The 24,995-nt window shown below is 39.0% G+C and overlaps 1 long non-coding RNA gene across 3 annotated transcripts in view; it reads right to left on the minus strand.

The window, feature by feature from the left end:
• The window catches only part of LOC113475934, a 26,631-nt gene extending 4,568 nt beyond the window's left edge, over positions 1-22,063 (minus strand). For 2 of the 3 annotated variants that reach the window (XR_003397640.1, XR_003397639.1), the window contains exons 1-3: positions 21,867-22,063; positions 10,167-10,295; positions 5,879-6,004 (exon numbers count right to left, since the gene is read on the minus strand). This is a non-coding gene — a long non-coding RNA (uncharacterized LOC113475934). The remainder of the gene's footprint in view (positions 1-5,878; positions 6,005-10,166; positions 10,296-21,866) is intronic. The other variant, XR_003397641.1, reaches the window with a different exon arrangement.
• Between the last annotated feature and the right edge of the window lie 2,932 nt (positions 22,064-24,995).

A 24,995-nucleotide genomic window follows, 5' to 3' on the forward strand; every position in this document is an offset into this window, starting at 1 on the left:
AAAAAAAAAAAAAAAAAAAAGAACAGAGCTTGCTAGAACCTTTAAAGGAGACTAGTCTTCCAGAATGAGAATGAGTCATCTATAATCACACATCACATCTTCTAAGCAGTTCTTTGTCAGGTGTATATGTTTAATTTCCTGCTGGGTTTTTTATTCTATCAGATAACATGGATGGAAAAAGGAAAGATGTTTGAGTCATGAGAATTTTTTTGTTGTCCTCCCTTCCTTCCCCCTTCTCTAAAACTGTCATTTGGATGGCTCATATTTTGTTCTGTAACAGTGCCAAACAGAGAGAGGCAGATAACATTTGCAGCAGTAGATTCAGACTAGTTACAGTATTTTTAATTTTCCTCTGCTTGAGGTTTTTAACTGTTGTCCTAAAGAACAATGCAACCAGTTTCCTGCATCTGGGCTCCAGTGTAAGCCATACATCTGCTACAGCCTCTGGCCATTTCAAAGCTCCGAGCCACAGGGCAGGGAGCAAGAAGTGTGTGGCTGCAGAAAGCTGAACACTTGTCCAGCTGTTCGAAAGTCATGGTGGAGATGTAAGTTTGGAGGTGCTCTGGTGAAAGCCTCTCCACAAAAAACAGCTGGGGAAAAGTAAAGGAAAGGTGAGTTCTCTCCCTTCCTCATGCTGCAGTGAAGTATTGTTAATAAGTGTTAAGCAGCTCTTAGCCCTTTTGTATCTTTTGCTTAAGAATAACAACCTCTCTAAAAAGGGAACAAATTCAGATATTTGTACTGCTAATAAATCTTCCTTTCTTCCTGCAAAGATTTAGAATTTTCTCAACTGTCAGATATGATTGACTGTATTAAGAGTTGATCTTTCAACCACTCAGACCTGGACCATGACTGGAGTTTTCCACATTCCCTATCTGAACGTCAAGGAGTCAGACTGTAGCTGCTGGGCATCCCTGAAGAAAGAATATTTTCTTTGTAATAATCTTTTCAATAACTTCAGTTATGATCTGCAAATGGAGGTATTTCTGAATTGCTCTGTGTTCTTTGCTTTTAATTTAAGTTTTACAGCTCCAAAAAGGATGTCTGGAATCTGGAGATCTCTCTCACAATGCACAAATGGGAAAACACATAGCAGCCTGCATGGATTTAAATAATTCTTCTAAATATTCCCAAGGCATCCAGCTCCCCACTATGTACCTGAACCGTCACCTCTCAGAACATTAGGGTATATAATCCTCTGGTAAGTGCTACGTAGGTTGCTGTTTTTTCAAGCAGAAAGAACTATTCTTTTCCTTCCCCCATACTGCCCTCCAAGAAACGTGGTTTTCATAAGAGCAAAATGGAGACTCTATTTCAAGTCTCTATAAAAGCACACACAGAGAATGGAAAAAAAAAAAATCAATATGAGCCCCTTTGGCAGCTGAAATTAGATGCTTCATAATGCTGTGCCAATCTCACTGAGCATCATGTACCTTACCTTCTGTACCTTTTCACTTCTTTTTGTCCCTTACCTGTGGGAATAAAATACAGTCTTAGGAGTTTTTTTGGTCAACTTTTCATATGCCTTAGGATTTTTTTATTAATAATCAAAAAAAGGTCACATCCCAGATCAGTGGTTGGTATCCCTTTTTAATGAAATACTCCCACATCAGATGTTCCTAGTTCAATTAGGTTGCCAGGGAGCATTTTTTGGTTATATTCTAAACAAACTAATCACTAGCTTTCATGATAGCTCACTGCTAAGGAAGATAAACAGAACATGATTTTGAGATGTTCCTGAATATATTAGCATTGTACTTGTGAAATCTTCCAAAAGGACTACTGAATTTGCAGTGGCTATGTAATAGCACTTTTGGATGATCAGCTGGAAAGAATGATGTCAAGCACAGTTTAGGAAACATTTCTTTACCAAGAGGGTGGTCCAACACGTGAAGAGGCTTGCTAGAGGGGCAGTTAATGTCCCAAGCCTGTCAGTGGTTAAGAGGCATTTGGACAATACTCTTAATAGCATGCTTTAACTTTTGGTCAGCCCTGAAATGGTCAATCAGTTGGACTAGATCTAAAAGCATTGCTTTTAAATGAGCAAAGGATATTACAACAGTGTCAGCTTTTCTCCTTCCCTCAATGTATTGCAAAGGTGTGGGAGGGTTGGGGAAGCAGAAGCCATTTAAAGTCAATCTGGAATTTGATATTATTTGGGATACTGATCCAAAGTCAGATTCCTCCAAGGGGAATGTTTCCTTTTACTTTGTTAGGGTTCAGTATGGGCCCATAATGAGCATTGACAGAGATTCAGAAGCAGCATGTGATGCTTCTTGTTACTAGGACTACCAAAGTAAAACCTATGTAGAAAATGATTCTAGTATGTTAACATTTTTATTTGTTAATCTCAGCACACTGAACTGTTTAATAACATCTAAGTTTATTAACTAATATTACCAACAGCAATAGAAGATATATTTCAGTCCCTGTATTTTAGTCAACTATTGGGTGACAGTGTTCTGAACTGTGGACAAGGCAACAGGTGTACTCCCTTCATAGACTGTACCTCTGCCAAGGGTTACAAAATGTTGAATTCTGCATCTGTGACCTTTACGCAATAAAAAAGGTCATTTTAATGCTAGGACATCTGCACTAAGCCATATGGTGAGCTAGAAATGGTGCGATCACCACTCAAAATATGTTTCAGAGATTTTATTCTGGTGCCACATGCCCTCTGGTATCTTCAGGCAGAGTCTTATTTATCACACAGTACAACCATAATCATTTGAAGAAAAATGATCTGGAGTACTAAAAAAAAGTATTAAATGCTTAAACAGAAATATTTGCTGCTGGATCTGAAGATCATCTCATGAACATTGCTCTCTTATACGTCCTTGCCTCTGGCTTGGGATGCACATTTTATTTTCTAAAATCTATCATAGGGCCAGTGAATTTAGGAGCTCTCACAAGTAATGAATTAATGAGGCTAATTAGAGAACTGTGGGTTATTTCTGCTCCTGTTCACATGGCATCATGATTTAAGCCCACAATATGGCCCAGGTGCCAGTCAACTGGATGAGAAGACCCCAAATTGTGGGCAGCCCGAAGAGGAAATTTCCTTCAAATGATTGGTGTCCAGTACACTGAACATTGTGCAAATGTGAAAGGAACTGGCTTAAGTCATAGATTTGTCCTTGAATGTCTCTCTGTCTTCATAAAGCAGAAATAGTTCTGCTTAGTGATGCTGTATAAGAAGCCCCCCTATACAGATGGATTAAATTTTTAGATTAAATGAGTGCTGGAAAAGGGATTCAAATCCCAAATAAATAATGTTTGTGTAAGAACACAGTTCAAAATAGCCAGGAAAGCCAGTTTGCTTGTTCTCAAAAGCTGCCCTACTATTGTTAAGTGTATTAAGAGGATTAGAATCAGGATGTGCTGAACACATGTGAAACACCTGTGATAAATGCTCTGAAAATAATTCAGCAGTACACAGCTCTTACTGGGTCACAAATTACTTGATTAAATCTGGAAAAGCCAAGGTTGTTTTTATTTTTCTTTATCAAAGCCATGATAATTTTTTCATCCAGCAAACAATGCTTTAATGTTGAGTTTTAATAGGATTCTTATCATTCCAATGCAGAATATAACATTTTAGTGATTGCACTGTTTTTTTCTAACATTGTTATTCCACTGTTACATTTGAAAAGCTTGATGAGTGGATAAAATGAAAGAAAATGCAAAGCATTTCACAGAAACAAAGCAAGCCCATTTCCAAGAGGATTTTTTGATTTCAGCAAAAGTTGTCTTTCCTTATTATAAAAAGACAGCTTTTGATTGATCTACAAAGTTTCTTCAGGTTAAGAGACTGACAGATTTGTCTCAGGAAGGTAATTTAAGCTTGGTTCTGAAATGGGCCAGCAAAACTACTATGCTTTTTTTTTGAAAGAATCAGAGATAATGAAGTAGATTCCAAACAAGGATGTGTAGTTATGGTGGGTGGCTTCCTTTTCCCAAAAAGCTCATTTCCTGGAAGAAAATTATTAAGAGAAATCTGGACTTAATGCACAAAAGTATGGCTTTCAGCATCATAATGAAAGGTCACGAATTGAATGTCTTCAGAGGAATATTTGAGAAACATGAATAATCAAGTAGCAAACCTTCCAATCTACTAAAGACATTCCCAGTGAGTTGTCCAAAGCTTTACCTCTTAACTAAGGACAGGGTTTTGCCCTGTGAGCTTGCACATCTGAGGGTAATAAATGTGCCTGCAGTCTTTCTGCTTGTGATGTCTGCCCTTACAGCGAAGGCACGTGGAAGTCAGCCTGAGCACTGTCCAGACAGGCAGGGTTCAAAAACTGGGTTTTAATGATTCTGCCTGAGCCTATAAAAAAACAATCTCCCTGTGGCTATTTTTTCAACAGAAAAATCCATCCAGAATATCCTGAAGCTGCAACATGAGTCTGGCAGCTGTGGAAGGAAATGGGGAAGGTTGTTACTTCCATCAGCTCCTTCCTTCACAGAGTGCTTTTACTCAGTAAACACAATGCGTATAGACATTTGGACAATAAGAACATACTGTGGGGAATCTGCACTTCGATATTTCCCCTGAACTCTAAGAGAAGTCTCCCTGCACACTGGTTTAACTACAGGATTGTACTTTCAGCATCTGTGCAGTCAGTCTCCAGTGAAATACTCTGTTCAAGAGACCCATTAGTTTGTTTCTACTCTTGCCAGCTGACTTACACAGTATATTAATATTAACAATCATGTTTGTACAAATGGGTCTGTTAATTCAAATTTCATTTGATAATATATGTAAAGAACAATAAACAATGTAGCCTAATTTTACCCATAGCTATTATAAATTGGTACAGAATATCATATATATTTCCTTCTAAAAGCATTGCTTTTAAATGAGCAAAGGATATTACAACAGTGTCAGCTTTTCTCCTTCCCTCAATGTATTGCAAAGGTGTGGGAGGGTTGGGGAAGCAGAAGCCATTTAAAGTCAATCTGGAATTTGATATTATTTGGGATACTGATCCAAAGTCAGATTCCTCCAAGGGGAATGTTTCCTTTTACTTTGTTAGGGTTCAGTATGGGCCCATAATGAGCATTAACAAAGATGCCCCAGCAGACACAGAAGGAGAAAATGTTCTAGAAACTGTGCACAATAGACTGTGTTTAACTAAGTCACTATGGAAAAAGGAAGAAACGTATTACAAAACATGACTGAAAAAATACTGTGAATTTCAACACCAGAAAAACCTTAATTTTCAGTCTGAATCTCCCGTGCCAATAAAAATTAGTAAACATTCTTTTATAAATTAAATTAGGATTATTTTTCAGATTAGGAGCACAGAAGTGGGTCAACTGATAGTTGCAATCATACTTCAGTGTTAGATTGGAGAGTAGGGAAGGCAATCAAGAAAGTTAAAACTACCTTTGGGAAACTCAAGCTGTAACACTTAAGGAAACAGAAAGTTGTACTAGCTCTTGAGTTTTTAATAGACAAGACCCTGAATAAGGAAGAAAAAGACAATTAGAACATTTGTTACCGGCAAAATACTATGAGGATCAAATGATCTTGCTTCTATAAGATAAAATGGAGGTTACTGAGGAATTCCTGGTGGTATGACTAGAGTTTCAAAGATAGGGTCATATAGATTCCCACATAGAAAATCCCAAGAAAAAGCACTTAAATCCAACATCAATACTGTCATCTTGCATGGTCAATACCTGTAAGACAAGCAGCTGCTCCCATGAATCTGAACTATAAATTGTTTTTTTCAATTGGATTTGGTAACCACTGTCTTGATTTTGAAAAGTTTCCCAAGATGGGGAAAAAACATGGGTTTCTAAAAAGAAGTTTTACCACTTTCTCTGGGAAGCATTTTTACTACCTCCTACCAAGTCGATCATAAAATCTTACCAAAATGGGATAAAGCATCATAGAGTGTACATCAAAAGAAATGTCCCAGAGGAGTAAGCATCTTCAAAAAACCGAGCCAGCCTCAGTGTGTGGAAATACCCAGTGCCACAGAGATCCCTCTTGCACCTACTCCAGAAAGAAGCATTTCAAAGATTACAGAAATGAGCTGACAGATTACTTTTCAGAGCAATCTACATATTTTACTCTTCCACAATATTTAGTGGTGGTTTATTAGATAATTTCTGAGGAACAGATATCATATAGCTCATAGCCCAACAGAAAATTTGGTACTCAGTATCAAAATGTAAAAATTTTTGAAGTTACCTTAGGTTTATCCTCCTTTGGACTAAATCACTCCAATAAATGATGGTTGAACTTTAACTCTTAAGGAAGTAAGTACACTTACTGGAATGGGAGCTGGTTAAGCCTACTTACTTTCATCTAGAACATAGAAAATGGAGATAAATACTTGCTATGTTTGGATGGTATGAAGGCCTGAGTGTAGGAGCTCTGCCCAAGGGCATGTCTAATGCTTCACAGGGAGCAGGCTACAAGCTGGCATGTGATTTCATAGCAAACTTTTCCCTGTATGATGGCATTAGGTGTCATTAAGTAGTTCTTTTCTCCAACAGGCTTATCTCTCTTACTGATATAGGCAAACACAAAAAGTTTAGTTGAGAAAGGTCTGTGGGACTACATAAACATCTATACCAAATACCCCTGAATACCATCAGTCTGTTGTTAAACATTAAAAGCACATTATTACAATGTGTCACAAAAAAAAAAAGCAGAAGAGACCAAGGGTCTCTACAATAGGAAGAAATCTGTGAAGTTAAATTCCTGGACCATCTGTGGAAATGCCCCATGAAACTGGGCAAGAAAAATAGAACTAAACCAGGTCTCAAATATCTACCCAATGGAAATATTCTTTCCTTCCCACAAATGAGTCTGTCTCTTTAAACCCAAGCAAGCTACACTAATCAAGCCCCTGAGAAATTTTAGAATCAGTAGGAGTACTCCTGCATCATTCCCAACAACCTGTTTCCAGTCTCCAGTGCATTAAAAGACAACTTCTCTTCTTCTCTGTTTCCTACCCTCTATTTCCTTCCGACCAAATTATGTGTCCAGGGAAAAATTTCCCATGTAGCTTTTTCCTTCTCATTCTCACTGTTTCACCTTCCTTTTCACTATCTCTTCACAATAATTCTGTTTGGAAATAACCTCTGCATTTTGATTTAACTTCCATAATCAAAAACCTACTCTGAGTACAAACTCTCTTCAGCATCAAGTTGGCAGTCTTTCTCCCTTGCTGATAACATACATCTGGGTATGTTGCCAGCAGTTACTTTGATAATAGTCACACTATCCTTCTGACAATTAATGTAGGCTTCCCTCTTAGACTAGTAATTAAGCCTTCAAAATGTCAGAATCTGGTTCAGATTGAATATTCTGGATAGTAATTGTAGATAAACAATTAATTAATGGGAATTGACAATATCTGGCTGAAATGCAATGTGGATCCATGTGCAACCCTGCTCTTTGTTAGGGATCACATGGGACCAGGCTGGTTTGTCCTTGTTAGTGCCAAGGGATGGTCCCCTCCAGCTCACCTGGCAAAATCAGTGCTGTTGCTCACTGGCTCAATCAGATATTTTTCATGAGTAAAGAAAACAAAATTCGTCACTGTGCAAGACAGAGTGAGGTCTTTCTGAAACACTGCTAATAAACACCACCACTGTGGTGGTTCATGTTTATTAGCAGTCTTCATGAACACTGAAATCAAAATGGTTGGAATAAAACTTAGCCCCCAGCTGCATAGTTCAATGGCAGAAAGACAAAACAAGGAGCAGGAGGGCTCCCAGTTACGCCCAGCTATGGAAGAAGACCTGCAACAAATTCCCACTTTCTCTAACCAGGAAAATCAGATAAGGAGCATCTGCTATCACCCTTTGTCCTTATAGCATACATATTTATAACACAAGCCACCGAATCAAAACAAATGTTCCTTATAAGTTTACCTTCCCTGTGAAGATTAGGAGAGTAAAGTGACTGCCAGCTATTGAGGTGCACAGCCTTCCTGCCCCACCTGTCCCTGAGTCACCTCTGTTTTCAAAAATACTGATTTGTCAGCAGACAGATATTTAACCAAGTTCTGCCAGCAAAAGCTGTAAAACATGGCTGCCCTTTTTGACCCAAGCAGTTAGATAGAGGATTTTAGGTTCAAAGGCAATATAAATTAGACCGACATCTCTCCTATGCAACCTTTATATTTCCAAATAATGTTCCCAGGCCAAAACAAGAATGAAACTTGGTCATGAGGAAGTTCACAGCCCCTTTTTGCTTAGTTCTCACTTCTAAAACACTTGCTCTTCAGTTTTCTTCTAACTACTTCTTTTTCTTAGACTCTCTAATGTTACTCCTGCCTTTTTCACACAAAGGCAGAGAGATACACGTGTTTCCCTACAAAAGAAGGAGAAATCCTTAACCGTATCTCTTCACCCACATGTGCCCTGCAAATATCCCAGGGACAAATGTATTTCAAAAGGTGTTGTACCACCTCAGTCTTAAGTAGAACATACCAAAAGGTTTGGGTTTTTTTTACATTGTCTATTAATATTGAAGGATGTGTAATATTAATGTCAGGGTGATTTAATCCAACCATAGCAACAAGTTTTGCTACTGTCTTCCAATTTAATACACTGGAAATATGAGGGAGATTATATCTTCAAGTTGTGTCAAACATAATTTTTCAGTACAAATATAAAGGAAATAATAAAAATCTGTTGCAAACTTTTTCTTCTATTTAGAGGGAAAAAGACTGTTCTGGGTTCTTTAATTTCAGATAAAATATCTCTGTTTTCAGTAAACGTTACATATTTAACTTTTAAATTAAAAATATGTTCTAGCCATGGAAAAATCATCAGTTTGGCAGCAAACTTATTCTAAAAGATGGAAGAATCTTTATTCTGAAGCAGCAGAAATTTTGTGTGTGTGTGTGTTGGGATTTTTTGGACTGAGCAATCTGCTTATTTAAAAAATAAACCATGATTATATTTCAACCTGCCATATTCTGCAGGCAAAATATATCAGAATTGCAAAGTGCTGTAGTCACTGGAAATGGGAAACTGGTGTTGATAAGGTTGGTTTCCCATATAATCATTTCAGGTGAGCTGGTGACAGCTGAAATCAAATGCTGGGGATGAGCAGATGTGTCTTTAAGTGGCTGAGATGGCTGAGTTCCTCCCCCCTCTTCCCTGTATGCAGATTTAAGGGGAAAAAGAGACACTTTAGAGGTTTGATAATATGGCTTTTAGACCAAATGTGTTTGAGAAGGAGAGTGCTTTTGATTGAGAAAATAGTGTAAAATCCAGACCCCATTTTGAAGGACAGCTACTTCTCCTCTGTTTGAAATAGCATTTCTATTACTTTTTATCTACAAATATGTTTATTTGTTAGACTGTGTATGTTGGAGTGATAAGGAGGTCTTGGACATGTCAGTAAACTAGAGGTCTGAGTGCTCCCACTACAAAAAAAGAATTATTGTTTATGGGTTTGATTTTAAGTTTTTTGGCTTTAAGCTTTTCAGATTTTTCCACAAGCTTCTCTACAGAGGGAAGGGAAGGAAGGGACAGTAATTAGAGGTGATCATAAAGGTGAGGGGTTGGAAATCATGACTCTGGGCATAACAGGAATTTGGGGTGAGGAGGGGGGAGAATTAGAGAAGCCTGTAAAAGGGAGAATAAACATTTCCCTCCTGAAAAGGGGATTTTTTTTTTTTTTCAGGTAGAAAAGCAAATGGAATAAAGAGGATAAAAGAGGGCTTGAGAATGGAAGCTGTTATCCAAGCACAGTTAGCAACACAGTAGCTACTCTGAACTAAATCTACATTTCTCTTATCCTATTAAATGGGAAGCCAGGTTATATTTACCACTTGGTCCAATTAAAGAGCAGCACCACCTCCAGAAAAGATTGGGGATGAGGTCTTTACTGCAGACTCTTTGTGGTTACTGCTGTCCTGCCCTCCTTCCTCCCTACCCACCTTTGGCCCCAGGAGTTACCTCATTCTCCCTGCCCTGGGCCTTTGCATTCCCTGGGCTTGTCAGGAGAAGGACAATTCACATGCTGGATCTGCCTGTATTTAACCTTTCCTCACTGGTTCTGTGACCATGTGGATAGGAAAAGAGGAAAGAAAGCCTTTCCTCACTGAACTGTAAATTATAAAATGGGGTTTTGTGATTTGCCAGGGGAGAGGGTCAGAGGCTTATCTTTCAGAGTATTCTTTTGTTACCTGTGATTTAGGATCTTCAAGAAGTAGCAGAAATTTCTAGAACTGGCTCAACACACACAAATATCTCCAGTGAAGAAAAGGAACAAGATGCAAATACTGCCGCAAACTCCCTTTCATGCTTCTTGCCTGCTAGACACAAAAAATGCTGTAATGAAAGTGAAGAACCTTGAAAAAGATCATACCCTCCCAACCTGGAAGAACCTTTTTCGTAATTTCCAAAATACGAGACCACTCAGTTGGATTTTCAATCGCTAAAAAGCTTCACTTTCTGTAACAACTGGGCTGAATCTCCTTGTTCCTCTCAAGGGGTTGAGAGCTCCTTGCTCCCTCCTCAGTGTGCCACTAGAGCTGGCAGCCATCCCCACACAGGTTTCTTTTATTCCATTACACCCTTTATTTTATGTCTAGGATTAATTAATTAACATTAAAGATTGCCCACTAAGGGTGCCTTATTACACCTCAATGGGGGCAGCCCAGGGAGGAAGAACTGAGTTCAGTACTTAGGTATCCAAAGGGACCATGCAAATGCTCAAAGGCACAGGGGGACCAAGTGAGTACCTCATCCTGCAAGCCAGTGAGATTTAACAGCCTAATGAAGTATCTGCAGTACCACTCAGCACCTACCCTGCTGAGGACCACAAGGGTCGTGTTCATAAGGAAAAAGGAAACAGGATTAGGTCTGATGCCAAAGGCTTGTAGATCAAGATTAGCACACACAGTCTTCTTTTGCAGCTCCTCTAAGAGCCAAATTGGCCATCTTATTTATTCTCTAGTCCATCTCAAAGATATCAGAAACTGCACATTTAGAGTAAAGTTCAGTAGACATTCCAACATGCATTTGCAGTGTTGTTGCTTATGAATGGGCTGTGATCTGGTGGGTGCCTCTAACAGAAGATGGCTGCTGTGTCAGACTTGGACGAGCAAACTTATCCTGATTACCCTAGTCTTGTTACATGAGAATTTGTGGCATATTTCCACTGCAACAAAGAAACATGGCACATAAGTCAGCCAGAGACCAGAAGGCATTTCTCTCCCAGAGCTAGAGTGTTATTATCTTGGAAGGCAGCACTGCCATCTGGGGGATGGAAAAACAATATTTCAGTCACAGTTCAGCTACTGTGTTGGGGGGGCGGTGGTGGAAACATGAAAAATAAATAGAAGCCTGCAGTAGCTCACGATGGTTTTCTTACAGTAAACATGAATCAACAATCCCCTCTTGGATTATTGCTCTCAAATTGGGTAACATTATTTTTCACTTTAATACAAAGGTTCTACCCTTCTAGAAGCGTAAGTGGGGTCTTGCCTTTTTAATGTTTATATCATTTAACAACTGGCTATATGGTGCACACACTCTGTAATGAATTCCCTGTAATTCCTTGAATTACAGTATTACTCCCTTTTTGCTTACTTAGACCAGTAAACAAGGGCAGAAGTGATTTGCTGAGCCCAGCTAGTAAACTGTTCCAGAGGCCAGTCTGCAGTGTTTGAAATGTGTAACAAATAATAATGCAGATATTACCATATCCATATCTTCTGATATCCTGCTGAGTCTGCTGTCATATCCTTTACACATAGCATTTATTCTGAAACATGTGTCTTATTCCTGGGAAAACTGTTGTCCTTTCTTCCCTCTCATCTAGGTCTGTCAGGATTTCCTTCTGTTTCACTAATAGAGAAATTCCTGCACATACTTGCATAGGTAATTATTTCTCTGATTTAGCCTAAATGTCCTATGTCATTGTAGAACATAGATCTAGCAGTCTTTAATAAAACTCACTGCCTCAAAAACACATCAAAAAAAACCCCAAACCCAAAAGCCAACAACATCATTTATTAACAATTATGATATGCTGGCATGTAGCCAGCTGCTTCTGATCTCCTAAACTGCCGGTATGTTTTCTGCATAGGTTCTTATCAAGTGTGATGACACAAGGAGCATAAGCTGATGTGAGACCACACAGAAGCCAGAAAAGTGTTTCCTGCTCTGCTCTCAGACTTGTGTTTCCATTCTTCCATTGTGTTGGCTCAGACAAGCAAATTGATCTTGCTAAAAATTTGTGGGTTTGTTTGTTGGTTTGGTTTTTTTTTTTATTTTTTCCAAATGAAGGTTAGTCTTCAGCCAGGTCTGCTCTCTGGTAACACTGGCACAAGGGAAAACTGAGAACCTGCAGTTAATTTTTTTGTTTTGAGAGGGGTACAAGATATGTATCTGCTTACACTGAGCATGAAACCACATCCTCCCATATGCAGTTTACAAATCTAATAACTGAATCATAGTTGAGGTATCATGTTTCATGCCAGAAGATTATTGCATGAAAATTCTGATAGTCTATGAGTTTTCTAAAAGAACAAACTTATGTTTTGCCTGTAAAGCATACAGAAGGAACCTTTGTCAGAAGTCCAAACCAACATAAAACTGAACAAGACTCTTAAAACTGAGTGGAGAGATTTTACTCTGGATTCTTATATAAATAGATTATATAAACACACCCAAATCGAATATCCCAAACAATATTATTTGAACTGTCTCACTACTTATTTTTTCTTTTCTATTTCACTGTAAATGACTGTCCTCTGTATGAAGCCACTTTCTTTTTATATCGTTTACTATTTTAGTGAGCCCATCTATTGTACCTCTGATTAAAAGATCCTCCTGCAGTGGATAGAAAGCATTTTTAATTCTGTCTTACAAACCTCCAATTTTACACAGTCTTCATGGAGGAAAGATTCATAATAAATGCTGAAGATCCTCTTAGCAGATGCTCATGAAATATATCTGCCATTAGACAGGTATCCACAGGATAGAAATGCTTTAGTGCACTTTTCTGTTCTTGAGGTATTTATTTGGCAGTTTGCTTAAGAACGAAGTGACCAGAGGGTGGCTCTTGAGCCATGTGCAATTCAAATGTGACTTCCCAGCACAGCTGTGTCCAGCTATTCCAGCTGTGGGAGCCTCCAAGCTCTCAGCTGCCAGAAGAAATGATGCAGAAAGCACAGCTAAGGACTGCCCTCGCAGCTGAAATCCAGCCTGCAAGATGACTATGAGCAACTGCCTGCCCTCTTTCCTCATCTCTTCTGTGAATATGGAAGGGGTTTTTTTTGATTGGAATCACATGAAGATTTTGGAATCTGACATTAAGGCTGACCATCCTTGGTCCATAGCATCTTGAAGCACATTATTACATATTTGTCATACCAAGGTAACTGCTGCTACTGACAGCTGCCAAAATTTTATGTACTTTTATATCAAACTTTGCTCTAATGTAAGACATTAAAAATGTTGCATTTATATTGAACAACAAAAAATAACATCTTCTCATCAACTGTTTTAAGAATAAAAAATATAATTTACTTGACAAGGCCCTCATTCTTAACCAAGCCAGCAACATTCCCTTTCAGACACAATAAAGGAAGCCTTGGCCACACACAGAAACTAGTGTGTCAAGTGTTAAGACTCCATAGCATCCTATCATCTCAGGTCAGCTTAACAGCTTTTTCTTCTGAAAGTCTCAAAGCACTTATGAATCCAAGAAGATGCAGGTGATGTATTCAAAGCTGCCCATGGGTTTTGGACACCCAAATCTCATTAATTATAATGGAAAAATGGGCTTTCAACCCCCAGAGGCAAGTCTGAGAACCTCAGCCAGATGGTATTGTTATTAAAGCACTGAACTGGGAGTTGAGAGCTGCTGTGAAGAGCTTCACAAAGAAAACAGTGCTGTGCACAAGAACAGTTAGCATTACTGGATTTACAAAAAAACCCAATACAGGTGCATGGGTACATATTTCAATATTGCCTGTTCTACATTTAGCAAAAACCTAAGAGCATGGGCACATAAATCTCTATATTTTTTAGTTTTCCTGTGTCCTGTTACATCCCTCTAAACAAATTACTTCCTATCTGCTGAAGTTATTTTGCTACTACAGTAACACCTGTGGAAGTGGTTTTATATTCATACTTTAAAACAAGTCTAACCATCATTATTTACCGAGGAGAATACAAACAGAAAGAGATTATATATTTTTCCTCACTTTAAAATTATTGTTTCAACCCAGTGAGTGCAATTCATTATGCGTGCTCCACAGTGGGATCACTTCAGAATGAACTACAAGCCAATGTGTACAAAGTCTTTTAACAGATAAAGAGAAGAAATTTAAAAAAAAAAAAAAAACAAAACCAAAACCAACCACAACACCAGTAATCCCACCTTAGATAATTTTAAAGTGTGTCAACTACATATTCATTAAAAACCCCAACAGCCTTCTGATCTCTGCTTTGTGGGAATCAGGGAATCAAAATAATAGAAATACTGTTTATAGACAGAGAAAAATCAGGACAAGGAGGAAATTGTAGTTTGCTTTCAAATCTAGATCTTCCTTTAAATTACCCAGGCCTTCCACAAAATACAGTGGAGTGACCAGCCATAGACAGATGGAGCCGTGTCCTAATCAGCACTGGAGAACTGCTTGCTGTAAACACAGACATTAAATTTGCTTGTGAGAGGATTCGTTTTCATTTGTCAACATTCTGTCCCTTTAACAAGAATAAAAGCTCGCAGTGTCAGTGATAGCACAGCTCTTGAGCTGCTGCAATTTGGCAGAGCGGAGGGGCATTTCCTGATGGAGTCGGGGAGCAAACCCTGGGTCCATATGTAGTCCATACAACTGTTGCTTCCCTATAACCAGTATAAAAGAGTAACTCGAGTTATGTCTCTAGCATTGTATGTCAAGGATCCGTTAGAGGTCTACTTCCTTATTGTTTTATAGAAGAGAACGTGATCTCTTTTATCCTTTGCTCCATATATTTCAGGATATTGCTGGACTCTCAAAAATCACATCTAGAAGAAACTATATTTGAACCAAAATTCAGGCATTACATTTCAGAAAAATTATCTTTTGCCTTGGGGTCAAAGCATACATAATCTACTAGTTCTGTTCATCCTCCACACACTTCAGTTCTTTGCTTTTACACCTGAGTCCAGCCTTGGCAGACAGTATCCTGTAGGACACAGTGGCTTCCAAGCTCTTTGAAGCGACATCTTGCTGGGAGCTGTGTTTGCTCTGAAAATGAGGGACCAGTGAAGGTGGAAAACCACAGGTGGGGTGCAGTGTTTCACCTATGTTACATGCAATACTGAACCCTTTACTGGGAAAATATAAAAGGGGTATGTGCAGGGTGATCCTGTGCAGTTAAATGGAGTGACCAGCCTGATGGTGTAGCTTCCTGAGAAAGCTGAATAGTGGTGAAACAGGCTCAAAACTCTCAGTGGAAGTAGTGACACCAAGTCACACCTATGAACAGCTGAACCTATAACGAACTGTCACAGGAGCTAGGTTTAAAGCACTGCCAAATTTACACAACTTCAGGAAAGGAGCTGCTAAAACACTTCAGGAAACAGAAGCATAAAGTATCACAGAGCAGCAACAGAGCCTCCAGAGAAACAGCCACCTGAAGGAGAAGTGAGAGAGGAAGGAAGAGGGACGTTTCGCTCTGTTGATACAGAGAAATAACCACTTTTCTTGCAAATTATTTACTTAGAGCAACATATGATGATTTCTGAACGTTGTCTAAGAATCCTGCTTATCCAGACTTGTTTTGTGGATTCAGTGTAGTTTGCCAGGTAGTTTGGAGATTGGCTATGATAAGAAAGTAGCAGGTAGCCCAGGGGTATGAATTAAAAGGACAACTCACGGATAACAGAAGCAAAGCCCTGAATGGGCACTTGGGCAAACTTAAACTTGAACAAAAGGACTCAGAGATGCTATCTAGGGAGGGTGATCTTGCCGATTTAGGAAGGAGACACCTGGACTTTGCTTCACAGCACGCATGCCCTGGAAAAAGGACCACGCCCTAGAAAAACGACCACATACTTCTCCCTTTAAATAATTATAATAATCACACCTACTCCCCGAACTAATTGTAATAACCCAGCCCTTCCTAATGAATGTAATAAACTATTGTAACTAATTTGCTAAGTTAAGCAAGGCGGGTACGTTAAGTTTGAATGATCTGTAAATGTTAAACCATGCTATCCTGCTGTCTAAAGTATTGTAAAAATAGAATATGGTACCCTGTGTGGGTTTTGAAATGATTTGCAATTACTATAACCTATATTACAATGAATGTTTGAATATATATGGATAAAATATAAAGTATGCCATTCGGTTGGAAAAATGTAACTACTTCTCGGAAACCCCATCACCTAGAGCTGATAGGTAAACCGCTTCTCGGAAACCCCATCACCTAGAGATAACATGTAACTGCTGCTTGAAGAAAAGCCCACCAAAAGATGTGATCATGAGGCTTTTAAAAGATCCAACAGGAGAAAAGCACGCCAGGAGACCAAGGCTTCGAGACTTTCAAAGGATCCAATGGACAAAGAGCAGGACACTCATCTGACAAGAGGGGATTGGTTAAGACGGTGGTACAGGAGTATAAAAGACGCTGCTGTTTAGAACTGGGTGTGGCTCTTGGTGGAGCGGAGACTCCCGGCACACCCAGCGCTGCTTTGTCTATTGTTTCTCACCCTCAGTCAATTGAACCCGATTAAAAATATATTTATATTTAAAACTGGCTCGTTTGATTATAACATGAATATGTACGATTTGGTGTAATAAATATTTGGCTACTTGCCAGAGACGGCGTGCAAGCTTTGTGGAGAAATCCCCTTGCACCCCAGCTGGAATAAACATACCTGCCTTATAACTCTGAGTTGTAGAGTTTGTTGCCGTGCATCAGGTTACCCTCAGGTCTGTCCCAGGAGTATGACAGCGGGGCCATGAAAGGAGCCATCTCTGCACACTGTTCAGACCAAGGAAGACCCAAGAGCTGATTGAGGCCAGAACAGTGGTGACCCAGTAATTTGGTCAGTAGAGGACATGCAGCTGATATCACTGGGTGCACTATGTGAAAGGAAATGTTACAGATTCTCTTTTTGGAGTTTTGTGTGTTTTTTGAGCAAACCAGAAGCTTTCCCATTCATATGGGAATAACATTTATGAATGTTATTTTTTTCTTAAAATAACATACAAAATACATAGGGTGTTTCACACAAACATTTATAATGGATACACTAATGCTGCCTGAACTGTAACAAGGGATAGCTGTATAGAAGAAAAAAACCCAACTCACTGAGGAAAAAAGTCCTTCTCCTTTGCCTTATTTTGAAAGGCAGCAAGATAAACTCCTTTCCCCCTTTTCATAAGCAGCCTCGCCTGAGGCCATTCTTCTAGTTACACGGCAGGGAAAGGGCCTGGAGGAGCCATCACATGTCACAGCCTGCCCTTTCTAATATGTGGGGTTTTTTTTTTGTTAAGGAGGCAGCTTTAATTGAAATTATGTCTGCTTGAGAAAGAACAAGGGTCATGAACTTGCCCTACTATGGGACCCTGCAGGAAAGAAATGGCCTAGTTTTGTTAAAATGTCCTTCTCCACAAGCTGGATACCTTCTCTGCAGAATTCGTCCTATTCATATGCACAACACCCCTCCGTCTCCTGCTCCCAGCAGCAAAATTGTTTTGTGACTGGTCCCGCAGAAAGAAGTCTAAACAAGGTATCTCTTAAAGACAGCTTTCTCAATGTGAGACAAGGCATGAGGCAGGGCACAGACCCTGCACACGGGGATGCCCATCATCCTTGATACAAACCAGATCAGTTCACCCTGGCCACTCTGAACAGCAAGGGATCTTGCAGATGCCCATGATACAATTACTATTTGTAAAACTGTCCTAGCTTATGCTGTGCTACTAATTTTCAGTTGCATTTTGACCAAAACCAACAAAAACTAATCCAACACACAAGGCTGCAAATCGTAAGGTAAAGATTATATCTTCCTTAGACTTAAATTTACAAAAGCAGTGGAAGAAAAGAGCAATAAAATTCATGTTCCCATTACGAAATCTAGTGCTAATTGTACTGGTTACAGCAAAGCTGAAACTTGAAGCAAATAGACTCTCAGAAAAAGCATTTAGTACTCCAATGGATTGATCTCCATGTTTTTATTGCTTAAGTAATCTGACCTGTCCCATTTAAAATAATTTAAGCCCTAACCCTATTAAACAAGGCATTTAGAGACTTTTATCCTGAAACTGAAAAGATGCTTTCTTTCCAAAATGTAACTTTTTCCAGACCCTGAAGTGGACAACTCTGCCTCATTATGTAGGTACCATTGCAAAGTCCCACCATCACTGCAGACAGACTCACCTGCAACAGACCTGTCCACAGGAGGCCTTTAAAAAGAGATCTATGCTCCTCAAATGGCCAGCAAAAGCAGCAAGAGGATTAGTGACACCTCATTTCTCCTGTCTGCTACAATCAGCTAGGGACTTGGAAAAGACGGCTTTATTCTTTTGAAGGCTAAGTTGTGTGGGATAAATTGATTCTTTTACCCTAAATCTTTCTCCAGTGGTAAGAGCTGAACTGATTACCTCCAGGTCCCTGGGAGTGTCATAACAGGTTGTCCGTCGTTCCATTATGCTGCTCCTGAAACTTCTCACTGACGGCAGAGGCAGGCCCATTTACTTGTTTTTTTTGCTGACAGAGAAACCACAACACATATAAGTAAATCACTCTCCTTTGGAGGGTAGAAGCAGGAAGATAGGAACATTGTTGCTGAATTACAGATATTCTAAAGAGAATTTTCATCCCCATGGGCTAATACTGGAAGTCCAGCTTGTTAAATGGTGTAAATCAGTACAGTCACAATTTCACCTAAGCTTACTAAAGAAAAAGGGTTTCACTGCCACTCTGAAGAGACGCTTGACCTCTATCATGTGAGTATTTCCACGTGTCACTGTTGTAAACCGTTGCCAATTGAGAGCACAGTAAATTTTGATCTTTGTGTAAACAAAATGACTGGCAACATGGCATCCATTTTGCTCAATCAAAAGTGAACGTGATGTATCCAGCATAACCCAAAGTTACTGTGAAAAGCAAACACATTTATAATTCATTTGTTAGAACAGCAACAGAAGCAAATTAACTGACTGCTACAAATAGGATTTCTCATTCTCAATAAGGAGCAAAGTTCATAAGAGATTCACCTCATATTCTGCTTATTCAGTTTTATTGTCTGAATCTCAGAGGTTGTGGGTCAACAATTAATTCAAGTGCATTTTTAGACTTTGCTAAAGCAAACAGAACTCTTTAAAGCCTTTGGGCTGCCGATCCATAACCCAGTAAGGCAGCCTTTCCACTAAAATTCAGTGGTTACATCTACCCTTGCCTTTGAGGGCCCCCTCCTCTTGCCTCTCAAGATGAAGTATAGTCTGTCTTGACTGAATTTGCCCCCTTTGAAGCATCTGATACCCCAGGTGCCTAAGAGTATCTTGGGCTTAGGTGGCTTAGGATTCCATGAGCTGACTCCTGATGTTGCTAGAGACTCCCAGAGAGCCTGTGCAGAGAAACTGTGCTCACTGAGAGCTGGGTGAGCAGAGAGGGTAGGCAAAGCTGCCCTTAGTGGTACCTGTGGAATGCTATGCAGGCAAAAACAGCCTCAGAACAGGCCCCCCTTGAAAAGGGTTGGACTGTAATAATTTAAGACTAAATTAGGAAAGTAGCTATCAAATTAAATAAAGACATGATTCTAGTTAACCAGATCTGTGGTTTGTTAAAAATTCAAGGCAGCATTTCCCCCTGTAGTTTCGCAATCTAATTTGAAATACATTTATTCCCTGCCTGCTCCACTTCACCCAACCGTGACGATCATCAAACAGAAGTTGTTCAGCCTCATTGCATGAGATGAGCTGTCTGGCTCCCAAACAGGCAAACCCTTTCCTCCCAGCCAAACACTTTTGTAACTCAGGTATTGATCACTCTTTTTATTGCAATAGTTTAAAGGTGTAGAACGCTAAAATGTAAAACATCGGCATGGAGCTATAGCAACCTCCTGGTGACTTTGTCATAGGGTAGAGAAATGACAGGGGGATGGGGTGACACAAATTTTGAAATGTGGATTATTCACAATTGTTATTCTAACAGAAAATTTCAATCTGTGCTTGTACTTGGTTCTCATTTTATGTCACTGTTTTTATCAGACACTTCAGCTAGGAAAGGAGGAGTCCTGGGTTTTGATTCAGGCTTCTAATGAGAGAAGAATGGAAACCTGCTGAAAAGAGCAGAAGGTACCCATATGGGTGAGAGCAGTAGCCAGATAGACAGTAGTGTAAATTAAACTGCTACATCTAATCCTTAAAGAAAACTGGGTCTGGGAGGACTCCTAGGACACTATTGTAAGGAGCAACTCTAACCACTGATTTAGAATATAAAAATTGATGTTGCACAGATAAATAAAAACTGGTGGAAGAGAAAAAGGTGTGCCAAAGGTGACACTTGCTTTAAGAAATAAAGAAATTGAGGTGAAGGTGTTCATATAATGTGCATTAATGATTTAATGAGACATGAAGTAAAAGAAAGATTAACACAGATGAAGGAGATTTTTGTCTGAGTCACCACCAGTAAGAAACTTCTTTTGATGAAGGCTTTTTTTTTTTTTTCCTAGAAGAAACTATTATAGACACCTAGGGGGAGATCTGGAGGGCATGGAAGTGAAAACATCAAATCTGAGGTAGAAGGAAGGTATTTGAATTAATCGTTTTGTGATGATGAGTTGCAAACAAGGCAAAAAAAAGACAAGCATGACACAAGATCACACATCAGCAAGATGGTGTGCTGATCCTCAGGGCGTGCTCTAGTGTCTCTAGAACTAAGGAGATGTAAGAAAAATGATGTAAGAAAATTAAAATCTATAATTTACACAGACAAGACCTAAGAATATATCTGGGTAAAAACCAGCAGGACAGATATATGTTATACATTTTAATTTTTCTGTATGCTTCACATACATTTTCTTACCAGGACCTCATCTGCAAGACAGACGTTTTTATTTCCATATGTTCAAGATACCTGACTCACAATGGAAATGCTGCAGATTGAGCAGATGCAGCATACTTTTCCTAGACTGTCAGAGGCAATGAAAACTTGAGCTATTGGAAGAGACTAGTAGAACTTGACTTGTTAAGCTAAACTGTATGAAGGATGAGGGTGGATAAGACTCCTATCTATTAATACATAGGGTGGGGGAAGAAAGGATAAATGCAGAGACACAGGAACTTTTTAAACTCAAAGGCAGTACTGGCACAAGAATAAGTGAGTATAAAGCAGGCATGAATATATTTAGGCTGGAAATGAGAAAAGATTTCGAAGCATCACAGGAGTGAATCAGCTTTATAATAAAAAAAAAAAGACATCAGAAATTTAACTGTTTAAGGCAGAGTTTAGGAGCTATTTAATGAACAGGATTGAACATGGCAGTGATGAGAGGAGAATAAGCTCAATATGAAAGATTCCTTCTAATTCACTTTTGCTGTAAAAATCTCTTTGATTTTTTCTAGAGTCCTAGATAAAAATTTAATAAACACATTTTCTTTAATTATCACCTGCAAGTTATTTTCTAAATTACAATAATAGGAACACTAAAGGATACTAATTAAAATGCAAATGTCATGCTAATAGTCACCTTTCTCTCTTATCTTTTAATTTGCCATAGCTCACAATTGGTATACATGACACTAAAGACAGAGATCAAATGAGAATCTATGAAAGATCCAACAGTTTCATTTGCTTAGTATTTGCTGGATAGTAACACAGTGTTCCAGGGGGAGATAATTTACATCCTTTGATGAAGAAGGGATAGAACTTACTTTCAAGATGTGTGGGATCTTTGTCTTGTTGTAGGGATCAGTGTCCCTGAATAAGTGATAAATAAGAATAAAAGTGCTCTTTTCTTATTTCTTCTTCCCCACCTTTTCCCTTTATGAATCACAGCATGGGATACCACAGGGAACCTTATGGTAACAGCAAAAAATATCTTACTTGTTCTTACTGCTCCAATGGACTGATGTTCCATATTGCTAGGATAAAACCAGGCAGGGGTTTGACAAGTACTTTATACTTAACTCTACTGACACAGCTATCTATTAGCTTATGCATGCGTGCACGCGCGCGCGCACACACACACACACACACACTAACCCATTTCTAGGTGTCATTCCTCATTCCTTGCCCCATCACTGGATTTCAAGTATGAAACATCTGTTGTAGAAAAGCACTTGTAGTAAGAATCTCCTCGTAATATGTCCAGGCTGTTTCATGCAACCTTCTCTTCAACTAACAGAGGTCCTAGGGCAATACAGACACTTTCCTTAGAGAGTCAGGTTAGACACTTGTGCATAACATGCAAACCTCTAAGAACCACTGCATATTGATACATCCTCTGTCCTCTAAAATAAATGTGTTTTTTAGCTCTTCTATAAGTGTAGAGTCCACTAAGAGCTAATAGAGAATTGTTGATTTCAAACAGAAATTATATGCTTAAGTATGACTGAAATAGAGTCAATGACTCTAATTGTCTTTAGAAAGCCAATTGTTTCATCTTGTTCTGCACATTCAAGTAATTGTGTTATATAGCACATTACACAATTATATGGGTATAACTGCAATGCTCTCTTAAACTGTTTTAAACTATATTGAGAATCCATTTATGCTGCTTGATGCAAAAAGCTAGTAACTATGTAAGATGAGGTTTTGAACAATCTCCATCAAATCCCATGAGGCATATTAGAGCCTAACAAAATATCATAACAAGAAAAACAATCACTTTATCCATAATGTCTATATTACTTTCATAGTGCTTAGTTTAAGTGCTTCAACAACTTTTGTTATTACCTTCTCAATGTATTGTAATCTCAATGTTCACCAGACCATTTTTGCCAATATATGGGTGGAACCACTGATGCAACATTCGTGTCTCTAGAACCACTGATGCAACATTTGTATCTATTGTTAATACATAAAAACCTGCGTTTAAAGTAAATGGAAAATCCTGGAATTAAGAAAATCCGGAAACATTAATGGAAACTTCCACCCTCTCTTGAAAGAAGCATGACAGAGTCGTCAGGATCTTCAGGGAACTAAAGGACTCCTACACAACACAGTATTTAAGAACAGGGAAATTCAAACTCCTGTGTTACTTACCAAGTGTGAAAGGTATGCAGAAAAGAGAAAGCGTTTAAAAGAGAAGCGTTGTAAGACCCAGAGCAGAATGCCAAATGAGATGGCTAGGTTTTAAACAAAACACTGGCTAACTTTCTCTTCTCAGCTCTTCCTTTATGTCACAGAAAGTGGCTGGAAGAAAGCCTGAAATCTAGGAAAGAATTCCTGAAATACTAACACGCAACCATAGAGGAAAATGTCGGTGGATCTTGTGTAGTAAACAGTATTGCATATTCATTGAATGAAGAAGGGATTTAAGAACCTCTTGACTCCAGTGGGAGCTGGAGGAGTCCCCCAGCCTCCAAGTCACTGGTAAATTTGCCCTTGAGGCTAGTGGTGGGGAGGGAAGTGAGGGAACCACTTCAAGGGAATTGTTAGAACAGAGTGGGCACAGCAGCCACCCTGAGCAGTGATTTGGGCCATAGGTACTGTGAAGATGATCGCTGTAGCTGAGACAAAGGCCTAGAATAAGTTATACTGGGGCTCAGATGTTAGCAAGATTGCATCGGGACATGTTATACCCCCTCTTCTGGGGAAGAGGGAGTTTAGTGTTGTACCTTTATGGAAATGTTAACCTTTATTCTCATTGCCAGAGCCTTCACTACTACTACTACTACTACTACTACTACTACATAAAAATAGGGCTAATGGGATAAACTTGGCTTATCTGATCTGTGGGAAGCACTTAATTGATTTTGTCTGTATGTTAAAGCTTTGCAGCCTGTTTCCTTCTTTGGTTAATGGCTTCTCAAATACTACCATTGACTGCCTCTCACAGGACAGTGCTGAAGTGCTCATACCTCTTCACTCAAGATTGGTTGGGTTTTACCTTCCTGTGCTGCCCTAAATTCTTGAAAATTGAGCCAATGTTTTTAGCTTAATTTTAAATTTGTCTCTGGCACACACTCCGCAAGAGAAGTGTTTTGAATAAACTGCTGATTCCCTTACCATAGGGCCATGCACTCCTCCCCTTTAATTTGCATACAACAGATTTGCAGATTTAGTGACATATTTCTCTGCTAGAGTGGACAAAAATCAAGCAGCTGCTTTGAAGTAGATGCTACTGTGAATGGTACAGTTTATTGGAGTACAGAAGTCAGAATAGTTGTTCAGATGACTAATGATTTGGTATACAGCCAAAACAGTTTTCCAGGACATCCACGTCAGCACTTTTGTATGATGATCATAGAAATTGCTTTCTTTCTCTTGCCAAACTCCTTTTATACTGTTACAAAATCATTCAGAGAGGTCCCTTCAGTACTGAAGAGGCAGCATGATTCAAGTTAAACTTGAACCACAATCATGACAGAAATCTATTGCTATCCTGAAGTAACACTTCCCAGAAATATAACTGAAAACTCCATACTGCGAAGGGATAAAGAAACAAAATTGGATAGCAATTTACTGGTTTTTGCAAAAACATTTTACTGAAGAAAAAAACCCAAAGAATTCACCCAAAAGAAACCTTGGCAGTTCTCCTTCGGCCAATAAATTTCGTGATATAAATTAAGAGATGCATCAGAATTTCCTGAAAGAAATAGACATGATGTTTGTGTTTGGCCTTCCTTCTAAATGAGATCTATTTATAATACTGCACTGATGCTTTAAACATAAACGTTGCCTTGACGAAAGAACCACAACCTACAGATTGCTTCACAACAGTTCAAGCGTTAAAAACACACAGACTTCCTGATGAGAGGCTTCTTGGAACATGAATCCCATCCAACATCCTTTCTGTGCTAACTCCAAAGATTTCTTCTGTCTGCCACAGCATTCTT

The sequence above is a fragment of the Athene cunicularia genome, assembly GCF_003259725.1.
Source record: "Athene cunicularia isolate RWA chromosome 1 unlocalized genomic scaffold, athCun1 chr1_part2, whole genome shotgun sequence".
Lineage (NCBI taxonomy): Eukaryota > Metazoa > Chordata > Aves > Strigiformes > Strigidae > Athene > Athene cunicularia.